The sequence below is a fragment of the Triticum dicoccoides genome, chromosome 7A (genome assembly GCF_002162155.2).
Source record: "Triticum dicoccoides isolate Atlit2015 ecotype Zavitan chromosome 7A, WEW_v2.0, whole genome shotgun sequence".
Lineage (NCBI taxonomy): Eukaryota > Viridiplantae > Streptophyta > Magnoliopsida > Poales > Poaceae > Triticum > Triticum dicoccoides.
In genome coordinates this window covers 570,368,942-570,381,930 of record NC_041392.1, presented here as the reverse complement: position 1 = coordinate 570,381,930, position 12,989 = coordinate 570,368,942, and positions in this window count along the sequence as shown.

Sequence of the window (12,989 nt, the reverse complement as noted above, 5' to 3'; positions counted from 1 at the left end):
CGTTGGCTCTAACTGAACCCGAGCGAGGCGTTGGGCTCTAACTGAACCCGAGCGATTGCACTGCAGGCTACGCGTTACTGAACCCGAGCGATCGATCGATGGCTGTTAACTGAACCCGATCGAGCGATTTCTTTGCTACTGCTGCTAACTGAAGTCGGTCGATGCTGCCTCTGGATGAACAGTGAGCGTTGCGGGGGGTTTGGATGAACAGTTCCCGGTGGGGGTGGATGAACAGGACCCCGTGGTGTTGCCTCTAGATGAACAGGACCCCGATCGATCGAGCCGGTTGGGGCTGGATGAATAGGTCCTCATGGAGGGCTAGATGAACAGGACCACCCCATGGAGGGCAGGATGAACAGTAGACGGTGGAGGGCAGGATGAACAGTAGCCCATGGAGGGGTGGTTGAACAGGAGCCCGTGGAGAGGGCTGGTTAAACAGTAGCCGGTGGAGTAGCGCGCGGTGGAGGCTGGATGAACAGGAGCCCGTGGATGAACAATCACAGGTGGAGGCTGGAGGAGGTCGACGGTGGATGAACAGTACCTGGTGGAGGCTGGAGGGGGTCGACGGTGGAGATGAACAGTATCCCGTGGAGTTCCGTTTTGTGGTACGCCACACCCCTCCCGATGAACAGGACCCCCGTTTCGACCGTAGCGCTCCAACACAAGTCTGTTTCGTCCGTTTTGCGGAATGCCACACCCCTCCCGATCAACAGGACCCCTGTTTCGACCGTAGGAGGTCCGTTTCCTCCATTTTGCGATACGCCAGACCCCTCCTGATGAACAGGATCCCGTTTCGAATGTGGCCGGTCGAACACAAGGTCGTTTCCTCCGTTCTGCGGTATGCCAGGCCTCGTTTCCATCACCTGTTCCGTCCAAGCCCTCCCGATGAACACGATGCATTCCGTTGCCTCCCCATGAACACGACGCATTCCATTGCCTCCCCATGAACACGACAACGACGCAGTTTCTCCGTTCCGACCCAGCCATGTACACGAGCCCTAGCCGTACATATGCGCGAGTAGGCATTCGAAACCCCGCCCGTATGTACACATACGTGGCCGTATTTTCTTTCTTGCACCCTGGCCGCTGTACGTACATGTAAATGCTACGTGCGCGCCTCTACTACGACACGTGCGCGCCTCTACATCGACTAGTATGTACGTACATGTTCGCGACCAGAATGACAACGCCACGTACGCTTCGACCAGGTGGGGCCCGACTGTTAGGCACTTCCTTGCCTGCGAAGATGTAGCTGGTGGGTCCCAGCAGTCAGGGGGCGAATCGTTTTTTTGGCCCGGACGCACTTCCTTGCGTGTGAAGATGTAGCTGGTGGGTCCCAGCAGTCAGGGGGAAACATTTTTTTCGCAAAATACGGTGGCCCGTCCAGTGGGTCCCGCTGTCAGGTGGAGGAATAATTATTTTGCACGTAATAAGGAGGCACTTCCTTGCTGTGGCCGTGGACCCAGCTGTCAGCCTCTCCACGTACAGTCCACGTCCGATGGAAACCATTCCTTGACCACGCCGCGCCGAGAGCACCGGGGCGGTGGACGATTGAGAGGCCTAGGAAGGGGACGACGCGGAGCCGGGGAAGACTCGGCAGTGGATGCCCACGCGTAGAGGAGTATGAGGGTTTACTAGTTCGCTGCGGTGTGAGGCTGCCGTCGCCGCAGAATAACAGGGGGTGTGGGTGAGTAGAGGGATGGCCTGGCCAGCGGTGGGAGTAGTAGGGGCCGGTGAGGCCTCCGCCGCATCGCGGCCGGCCACGGGAGGCAGGAGCACGAGGCACGACCGGCGCTAGTTTGGGCGGCTGGAGCAAGAAGACTAGAGGTTGAAGAAGCACTACGGCCGTTGGATGGACATCATACGGTCACTGAAGCAAGAATCGTGCATATTGACTAAGTTGACAAAGCCCTCCGTCCCCGTCAACTTAGTAGGCCCACAAGTCAGCCTGCCACTATACTGGGTCCCAGCTAACAGGGGGAGTATTCATTTTTTTGTGCGTAATAAGGAGGCACTTCCTTGCGTGCGAAGATATAGCTGGTGGGTCCGAGCTGTCAGTGGCGGTAACGTTTTTTCGCGAAATACAGAGGCCCTTTCGGTGGGTCCCTGATGTCAGCTGGAGGAATCATTATTTTGCGCGTAATAAGGAGGCATTTCCTTGCGTGCGGCCGTGGACCCAACTGTCGGCCTCTCCACGTAAAGTCCACTTCAGATGCATGTCGGTCGTTGACCACATTGACCAGGCCACGCCGAGAGCACCAGGGCGGTGGACAACGGCGAGGCCTAGGAAGGGAACGACACGGAGGCAGGGAAGACTCGCAGTTGTTTCCCACGCGGAGGGGAGTACGACTGTACAAGGGTTTACTGGTTCGTCTGCCGTCGCTGGAGAATAACAGCAGGTGTGGGTGAGTAGAGGGACTAGGCCAGCGATGGGAGTACGGTGGGGCGGTGAGGCCTGCGCGGCAGTAGAGCCGGCCGCGGGGAGGAGGGAGCAGGCAGTCCCGCCGGCGGCTGTTTGAGCGGCTGAAGCAGGAAGAGCAGAGATTGAAGAAGCACGACGGCCATTGGATGGCCATCCAACAGTCACTGCTTGTGCGTCAACCTTTTTTTTAGGAAAGCCTCAAATTTGTTTAAAAAAGGATACAGCCCATCTGCATTATTTCTAATAATTTACAGCCCATTTGCTAATTATTAATGTTTTTTGGAGCCCATATTCTTTTTGTTAGCATTACAGCCCATATTGTGGCCACGGTTAAAACATTATACGAAATTTTGCATATTTCGGTGCGGTCTGAACTGTTTTTAATCCCGAAATTTCAACTCGCATTCAAACTGATTTTAAAAATAAATGTATATCAATATAAAATCCAAAAAATTCTCCACGCATAAAAATTAATGTAATTTCAAATCTTGAAATGAAGAAAAGATATTTGAAACTAATTGCCGGTTTGATGCGTTTTAAAAATGTACAGCTCATTTCTCATTACTGATGGGCCATTTTCATGGCCAGCCGAATGAAAGCTCTCCTCGTCTTGAAAGATTTGCAGCCCAACAGGCCTGACAAAGCGACTCACTTGGCAAATCACAAAAAACTAGGTTGTGGCTGTGGACCCAGCTGTCAGCCTCTCCACGTACAGTACTCTTCCGATGGAATGTCGTTGACCATGTTGACCACGCCGCGCCGAGAGCACCAAGGCGGTGGACGATGGCGAGGCCTAGGAAGGGGACGACGCAGAGCCGGGGAAGACACGGCAGTGGATGCCCACGCGGACAGGAGTACGAGGGTTCACTGGTTCGGCTGCGGTGTGAGGCTGCCATCGCCGCAGGGCCTGGCTAGCGATGGGAGTAGTAGGGTGCGATGAGGCCTCATCGGCAGCACAGCCGGCCACTAGAGGCAGGAGCAGGCGGTCTCTCCGGCGCTAGTTTGGGCGGCTGGTGCAAGAAGAGCAACGATTGAAGAAGCAGCATGACCGTTCGATTCAAATCCAACGGTTACTGCTGCTAGAATCGTTTGTTGACTAAGTTGACAAGCCCTACGTACGCGTCAACTTAGTATGCCCACAGGTCAGCCTCCCAACCGGTGCGCCCCAGATGTCAGTGGGAGGAATCATTTTTTCGCGTAATAAGGAGGCAGTTGATTGCGTGCGGCCAGGCCAGCGGAGGGAGTAGGGTGGGCCGGGGAAGCCTGCGCGGCATCACAGCGGGCCACAAGAGAAGGGAGCAGGCAGTCCCGCCGGCGCTAGTTTAGGTGGCTGGAGCGGGAAGATCAGAGATTGAAGAAGCACGTCGGCCGTTGGATGGACATCCAAAACTAACTGCTGCTAGAATCGTGTGTTCACTGACAAAGCCTTGCGTAAACAAGTCAGGCTTGAAATTTGTGGCATGTACAGCCCATTTGCTATTATTTTTATAATTTTTACTCATTTTCTAATACATATGGAATTTATTGCAGCCCGTTTTCCATTTTTAGAATTCCTGGCCATTTTCTGGTCAGTACCAGGGTCAAAACATTAACTAAATATGTGGGAAATTTGGAAAATTCGCAAATTTTTGCTGGGAAACGAAATATTCTTAATCCAAAAATTATTAGTCATACTAAAACAAATTTAAAAATAAATTAGTACTATGTCATGTTAAATCCAATGAAATACGTATAAGATATCAGTGAAGAACAAAAACAAAAAAAGAAACTTATATCCCATTTGCTATAAATTTTTTGGAATTTTCAACCCCTTTTGATATTACTTTTAACACACATTGACCATACTCTTAAGCCAGCCCGGAATGCATCCCTCCTCGTCTTGAAAGATTTGCATCCCAGTAATTCGGAGAAAACAAATAGGCCTAGCTTGGGTATTCTTCAAAAAGAAATACTGGGCTACCTATTTTCCCAAAGAACTGGTGCATGAGCATTTAGCTTTATTTATTTATTTATTTACTTATTTATGTTTAAGGGGCCATGAGCATGTACCTGGGCCGGATTCATGTGAGAGCCTCCCTTCCAGTTAATTATGGGCTTCTCTATTGGGCCTTCATCAGTAGGCTGCATGTTATCAACAAGTGGAAAATGTGTTCCGAGTTTCAAAAAAAATGTGTTCCGTACGATAAATAGTATGCGCTACGTACGGTACGGGGCACTAAAGGATCGAACTGTGCAACAACTTCCAAAACATTGTGTTTGTCGTTCTAACAAAACATTTATTCAACCAACAGATGAAATATACTACTGATTGTACATTGAAAACAACAGCAGCAGCAACCAGGGCTGGGGTGCAACAGAAGCAGTAAGCAGGCCAGAAAAGTGAAGACGCAGCTCTCTCTTTCAAACCAAACATCAGCCATCATTACAAAAGGGCTACCAAAAAACAACAAGCTTATGCATCAAACTAAATAAAGATCCTACTACACCAAGTGTACGCATCTAACTAACTGGCTCAGTTAGACGTTACTATTTATTAAGCTGTGGAGATTGGCTGACGGCTTGAACCAGATGGGTGCCTGACGGGGGAAACTCCAGCCAGCAGGTCGAAGTCTGATACTTGCGACCCTCTCTCCTACTTTGGGCTGCAGAGCATGGTGGCACATATCTGGGTATGGTGCATGCAGAGACGCATGGTACGCTGTGTACACACAGTTTTGCCTGATGAACGAAACCGTGCTGCCATCATGATCCTTACCGCCGGTTATCTCCTGGTTAATCGGATAATTTAGTCCAACAAACAGAGAGCATGTACCAAGGCTACTTACCAGCCTCCAGTCAAAAATTCCTGAAGGCCCAGAGAAGCTGGGATCCTGCTCAAAGACCTTGCAGTGACTGTGATTGTATTCCGCGAAACAACACGTCCGGTACGTGCGAACGATCATCAATCTTTCGCTGTCGTATGATCGAACCAGGAACCACCTGCAACTGCCATGCCGCTTTTGTTTGAAAGGTTCTGGGATTAGGAAGGGTAGGGACACCAGGCGGCCTACAACATCATATCAAGTTGGAGTCAAATAAAAAAGGGCTCTTGGTTTAGTCAATCTTAAGAACAGCATGTTCTGAGCATGAATATTTTTTCAGCAAATGTTGACAGCAATATAAGCAAGCCATCATGATATCATAGGAAAGTAACATACTGCTGTAACAGCCGTTTGTAGCGATGACTGGAGTAGGCCAGCAATACGTCCAGCCATAGAAGGAGTCGACAGCGTAAATGAAGCCCTTGTGTTCAATGGCATCAGAGAACCATGGAGGATGTATGATCCTGCGATGGACGTGCAGATTTATCCACTTACCGCAGTGACGTGTCAGATAGGCGAGACTGCGGTTGAAGAACGCAATTAGCCTGAAGTCTTTATAATTCGCAGATCTTGTGGGCACTTGGCAGATTACAACCTTGAGCAAATCAAACTTGGTATCATGTTGGCTACTGTAAGATTTCGAGTATTCTGGGCCGCGGTGCCAAAGCAGTGCAGTGTTAATCGAAGGAAGGGGGATCAATCATCGGGTGTAGACCTCCACGAGCATCCAGTTGCCGTGACCGTCGACGAGCACCATCGAAGACGTGTTCATGCCGACCCAGTACATACCGTTAATGTAGTTGAGGCTGACGGGGATCGGATCGCAGTCAAGGGGGTTGATGCTCGCCACCCTATGATCGTTATGCTACGTGACACACCGTTTCTGAAGATCAGGCGGCATCAGCAAGCAAGGAGCTGGCTTAAAAAGCTCCGGCCTGAGGGCTTTGAGTAAACGGTACAGCCCCGACGAGCACGCGGCGAGCGGCATGGTACTGAGATTGTCCACACGCGAAACAATGATCTTGATTACCTCTATGGGGAGCGAATTCCAGCCACTCTTTCGGCGGACGCTGCTCGGTTCTGCCATTGTTAGTGCTTGGGTTTCGGACAAGGGGGGAGGCGCCTTAGCGGGGATGGAAGATTGGACGAGATTATGTGCGGACAAAGATGGAGAAGCGAATATGTGCTGCGGGAAGTGGACAGGTGATGATGACTACAGCACGCCGCTTGACTTACGAGACCCATACCAGCAGCGTAGGGTCATGTCGATGCCAGACAACTTGCTTGAGTGATCACAGTACTGGTACTCCCTACAACGCTATGCCCTAACTTGCTTGAGTAGAGTAGTAGAGTAGGACTCTGCTCTACTGCTAGCACCGGAGGAGTAGTATATTCTAATCTAAAATAGTTACAAACTTCAATGCCCGAGCATGGAACGACTACGAACCGTGCTCAAATACCGTGTCTACGTGGTGTTTGGACATGGGCGACAACCTCAACGCCAACGGTACAGCTCCTGTTGCACCGTATGTGTTTCTGTCCTTCCTGTTCGAAATCGTGGTAAAATTCATGTTTCTACTCTGTATCCTACTACTATTCTAGTCCACATGATTAGTTGCGAACGACGACTTCTTCCCCGACCTCGGCAACCTCATCCTCGACGACATGGGCAACAACGTCAATGCCGGCAACCAGTGAGATACATGGTGTAGGGAGCGGTTTGGGAATTTGCATGCCTTTCCAACCAGTGAGATACTCCGTACAAAGTACGACAGAGAAATAACCACAGAGAACGAAGCTAAAAGTAAACAATCAAATGAGCATTTTTGCTTTTGTTTTGCATTGAATCGTTTCACAAGCTTGACTAGTGATGTTTTTCTACTTTTACAAAAACCTCATCGTAATGTTAAAACGTGCATTTGCACGTACATAAGTAATAGTAGTACTCCCTCCGTCTAGGTGTATAAGTCTTCCCTCCTTCTTGGTCACGGTGCACAACCGAAGATGACTTATTGACCTAGATGGAGAGAGTAGCACAGTCTTCAAGCATATATCGAGAGAGACGTGTAGTGCGGTAGTGGAAAAAAATTACTCGTATATGAGACCAGATCTCACGGTTAGCAGGTGAGACCCGTCCTGATGGATGACACGTGTCTTTTAAGTGGGGGGTGGGGGATGCTTTGTGATTTGTGAATGCCATGTGTCATCCATCAGGATGGGTCTCGCGTGAGACCTGGTCTCATAGAATTCTTTTCATGCGATAATATATAGTAAAGTTTGTGCTATATGCACGTACTTGCAAAATGCGTACGAATACACAAGGTTTCCAAACTTTCCCTTTTACATACTTAATTAAGGACGCTAAAAATATATGAACATTCGGGATTTATCATTAGCATTCCAAAACTAATGAGATCGCCTTACGAAACAAAAAATATACTCCTCCTAAAAGCCACGACGCTCGCAGGAGCGCTTGCGGCGCGCCACGAGTGCCCTGGTGCGCGGCCTTTTCCTAGCGCGCTGACACAACGCCTCTTCCTCAGCCTCGCAACTCGCGAGGTGCTGATTGGCGGCTTGCCGGCGAGCGAGCATGATCTCACCAGTGTGGTGATCCGGCGCCAACAGGTACTCCTCCTCACTGGAAGCGTGCACCCGGTCCACGTACCGCCAAGCGTAGATGAGGCGCTTGGGCCCGACTGCACTCAGGGCATCGGCACAGGTGTCCTTCGCCACCCTCACGGCCCTCGCATGAGCCTTCTGCCAAAGAGCCAATTGCCTGACTCTCTCGGACGCGACATAGGCCTCCCAGGCAGCTTGTTCCGCGGTGCGCTTCTCTTCCTCGGCCTTCTTCTCTGCCTCTATTTTGGCGCGCTCTGCTGGAGGCAAAGCCTCCCACAAGGCGACATCCATTTCTTTCCAAAGCTCCTCAAGGCTGGGGGGCTCGGCGGGCGGCGCGGCGTTCTCCTCGTAGCAGGGAGCCGACGCGTCCTCCGGCGCGCATGCTGGCGAGATTGGGAACGCCGACGCGTCCACCTCAACGCGTCGTGGTGAGGAGCGGAACGCCGACACGTCCTCCTCGACTAGTGGCGGCGAGGAACGGAACGGCGACGCGTTGCGTAGCGGCGAGGAGCGGAACACCGACGCGTCCTCCTTGACTAGTGGCGGCAAGGAACGGAACGGCGACGCGTGACTATCCGCGCGGTGCAGCGAGGGGCTCCTAGGGCTTGGGAGGGGCGATGCCATGGTGGTCGACGTGAGAGAGAGGGGGAGGAGATAGCGATGAACGTGAACGTGAGGGGGAGGAGATAGCGATGTCGTGGGAGGCGCAGTATTTATAGTGAGCAATGGCACACCTACGTAAGATATGGACTGAGCTGCACTGACTTAACTGCCGGTCCAGTTGCGTCACTGACATGTGGGCCAGACCCCTGTCGGGCCCATATGTCAGTGACCGAATGCACCTGCAGTTAAGTAATAGCTACATGGGCATATTTGTTGGAGTAAATTACGGGGTAGCGAAGGGGTGCATATATTGCTGGTCACAACGGATTGGGCGAGAGTGGGGGGAGGAGAGTCATGCATGCAAATTTTTTCACAAGGGGTGGAGTGGTGGGACCACCGGAGGGAGAAGGAGAGTTTGGCAGGCATATTGTTTCACAGATGGAGAGGGAAAATTTTGGAGACGAACGGGCTTCCTGCAGGTGTGGGGAACAGTGCATAATAAGTCATCTTGCATGTCGGGCTAGGTATAGTCTCAAGTCATTAAAAACAAACACGCCCCACACATGTTCATATTTCAAGGTGCACTAAATTATGGCATGCGATGATTAAGGCTGGCCATAATGGTGGTATCTTAGCTGGTATCATGCACAAGGGAATAGCAAACATGCTGATGTGGCAAAGAATTAAAGAAGAGAGGGGGGTTAGAGTAACTAGAGTTCATGCATGCATTGGTAAACACATTTTTTTGTGGAGAACGATAGCACTAGTTGAGTACTTTTGCAGACTTCAAAAACTATTCCACAATGTGTCAACATTGACAATGTCAAATCAATATTTTTACACTCATTATAAAACGTAGTTCTTATACTAGTACTAGTTGAGTACTCATTAAAATCAGTACTCCCTCCGTCTAGGTGAGCAAGTCATCTTAGATTGTGCACTGTGACCAAGGAGGAGGGGAAAACAAGAGATCTTAATGTTTATAATCAGTACCCCCTCCGTCTAGGTGAGCAAGTCATCTTAGATTGTGCACTGTGACCAAGGAGGAGGGGAAAACGAGAGATCTTAATGTTTATTTGCTAATTAATAGCATTGCACGCAATGAACTAACCACTGCATGTCGTGTTTGGTAGTCTCAAGTCATTAAAAGCATGCACACCCACATCTCCTATTGGTTGATATGTCAAGAAACAAGAAATGAGGTAGAAGTTAATGCACCGCGTGTAAGACTAGCCATAATGGATAGTACTCCCTCCTTCCATCTATATAGGGCCTAATGCGTTTTTCAAGACCGCCTTTGACTATTGACAAGATTAATAGTACATTACATGCATAATGTGAAAATTATATCATTGAAAGCTCCTTTCACATACGAATTTGCCGGTATACTTTGTGTAAGTTGCATGTCATATATTATTGCTCTAACATTTGGTCAAAGTTAGCCTCGTAAAACGAATTAGGCCCTATATAGATGGAAGGAGGGAGTAACATACACATATCCCTAGACTATGTTACTACCTTCATAGTGGGTAGTAACTTAAGTGTGGTAACATGCAAAGATTCATTTATTAGGTTATAGACTCATATTGCATTGGGACATGTGATGTTACGGTAACTAGCTAAGTTACTACAATTACCTCTCTCTTCATTAACTCATTGCCACATAAGCAAATCTGCTGAGATGGACTCGATGTTACCGCTGAAATTACTCCCACTGTGGCTAGTCTAAGTGTTTTGGGAGTATTGTAGATATTGATATTTTTAGTATAAATTTGGTCGTGGGATTTCATTGATGCCTGTCAAAGCGTTGACAGGTCTGCTATGCGTGACCTGAAGATGAAAGCGTTGAGCATCTCGAAGTTGATCAACAATCTTCAATTGTCAAAGATTAGCCGTTCAGCCAATAAGGTGGCACAATTAATCGCTAAGTATAGCTTTGACAATAGATTAGATGGTATTCTTGTAAATAACGTACCACCCTATGTGGTGAATATTGTATCGAATGAGTGTACTGGTGTGGCTGGTTAATTAATATAAGGTGGTGTTCAAAAAAAGTATAAATTAGGTCAAACACTTTGCAAACGGTTGACGGGAGTAAAAAGGACCAGAGGGAGTATCATGCATGCGGAGTAGGCAAAAAAATTGCTTGTCTAAAAAAAGGCAAAAAAATTGCTCATTTATAGGCGGTCGAAGTGTCAAAGGGCGCGACCGCGCGAGGGAGGCAAAGGTCGTGGGAGGCGCGACGTTTGACAGAATTAAGTGAAGTTACATCCACGCGCTGGCATGGCGTGCGAACAGGCATAAGCTATACCGTCAGGCCTATGATATGGGTCTAGTAGACATGACATCTAGTGGGTCCCGCATAGTTCTCGAGAACTCTTTGGGGGCTTGCAGCCGTTTATCCACCGGGGAAGCCAGCAACCCCACGCCGTTCGCACGCCCTACTCGTCCCCATCTTCTACCTTACAACAGTTTGCTCCCAGTCGTCTCGTCCTTTCACATTAGTTCGCTCCCAGTTTTTTTGCGGGGTACAACAGTTCAACTTCTCCTAACCCTCCTCCAAAATCCATGGCCTCCCAAATCTCCATGGTCGCCGCTGAGTACTAGGTTAGAGCCATCACCGGCGATCAGTTCATCATCATCTACACACGTGGATCCGAGATGGTGAAAGCATGGTTTGCTCGCTTCCTACGCATGTTCAACAGTTCAACGGATGAGTGGGTCGCTGGGCTAGATGTTGAGTACACCACAGTCTTGGGACGAGAGAAGGATCTAAAGGACGAAGAGAGGAAGAAGCCCGCCGTGATCCAGGTTTGCGTACATAACATTTGCTTGGTCTACCACATATGCCATGCCGACGTTGAGTGCCAAGATTTTAAGAACTTCCTCAAGGACAAAAGAGTGAAATTCGTTACTGTAGGCTTTAAGAACGACAGTGACGTCCTATGTCGGATAGGTCTTGTTGTAGGCCAGCCCTTCGATCTCCAGAAGGCAAGCCTGGTGTCCTCCTCTCAACCTTCAATGCTGACCCTGGCAGTAGCCATGATTGATCATTCGTACGCTAAACTGAAGAAACCTCATCACGAGTTTCATCATGCATGGGAGTCGAAGACATTAGATGAAGATCACATCCTGTACGCAGCAATGGATGCCTACCTTTGTTTAAATATCTACAAGGGTTGGATGAAGAAGCAGACCCTAGTGTCCGGTTCAAGCAAAGAAGTGTCGGCGAAGAGGAAGAGGAAGAGGGACGAGGACGAAGTTGAGGACGTGGACTCGGACTCCAAGTAGGTGGCAGTGTCGTCGCTCATGCTGGTTCTACTGCAGTGTCTAGCGGACTAGTTGCTTATTAGTTTATTTTCAAGGGTGTGTTGTGCTGAGGCCCCAGCAGAACTATATGTTTATGTTCTTTCTCGTTATTTGAACTCTTTAGTACGTATAGTAGTACTAGTACTATGTCTTACTACTGTCCTTCTTACAGTTGGTACTACTGCTCGTATCTTCGTGTTCCTACTATACTTAATACGTTCGTACTAGTAGTATAATTTGGGTCAGTCGATTTGTGAAGGAAGTTCGACGGAGCGAAGGAAGAAGACGGCAGAAGAGGTGGAAGAAGCCCTTCTAGCCATCCATGTTGCATCAAACGGCTCACATGAGTCGACTGACCCAAATTGCTCCTTCAGATTGCAGGATCCATGTGGCATTCAAGGTCTCGAGGTAGATTCCGCGTCCGCACCCGGTTTGCGGGCTCGACGCGCGCGCGACCGGCTTCTGCCGCGACAGCCACCATGTGTGCCTCCTACGCGCGGGTGGAGACGACAATGACACGCTAGTTCCTCCTTGCTGGCATGCTGAAGCACGCGCTCGTCCTCCTCTTCGTACGCTGCGTGCATAGACGCGGCTCCACCAGCTACTCGCGTGCTTGGCAGCGCGGCGGCATCGCGAGGAGGGACTGCAGATGACGTGAGCGGGCGAGCCTTTGGCTTCATGGCATAGGGATGGCGGCGACACGGCGGTGATGGGCGAGAAATTGTTGGCCGGAGCAGGCGGGCGCCGACATGCGCAACGGCGGCGGCGGCATATTGATGAGTGCGCGTGTGGGAGCTTACTTTAGTTTTATATATAAGGTTGGTCAAACTTAAAAGAAAACTGTACTAGTACACGTAAACATTAGACATAGGCAGTGCTTTTATTAGTTACTAGCTTATGTTCTTGCCCATTGTGACCAGCCTTAGTACCATGGCCACGATACGGAATCCTGTGCAAGCGCGTGAACCGTGGCCACGCGGTCGATCGAACAGTGCGTCACCGTGTCGCGCTCGAAGGACATCCACAGAACTTTTTTGTGTGTGTGAAAACAATCCTCGAATATTACTCAACTTTTTTTCCTGTGAAAGTTCTTGACGCTGCAATATTTTGATATATTTGAATTTAGCTCCAGTTCGTGTTTAATTGGATTTGGACGTTTTAGGTGCGCCCTAGTT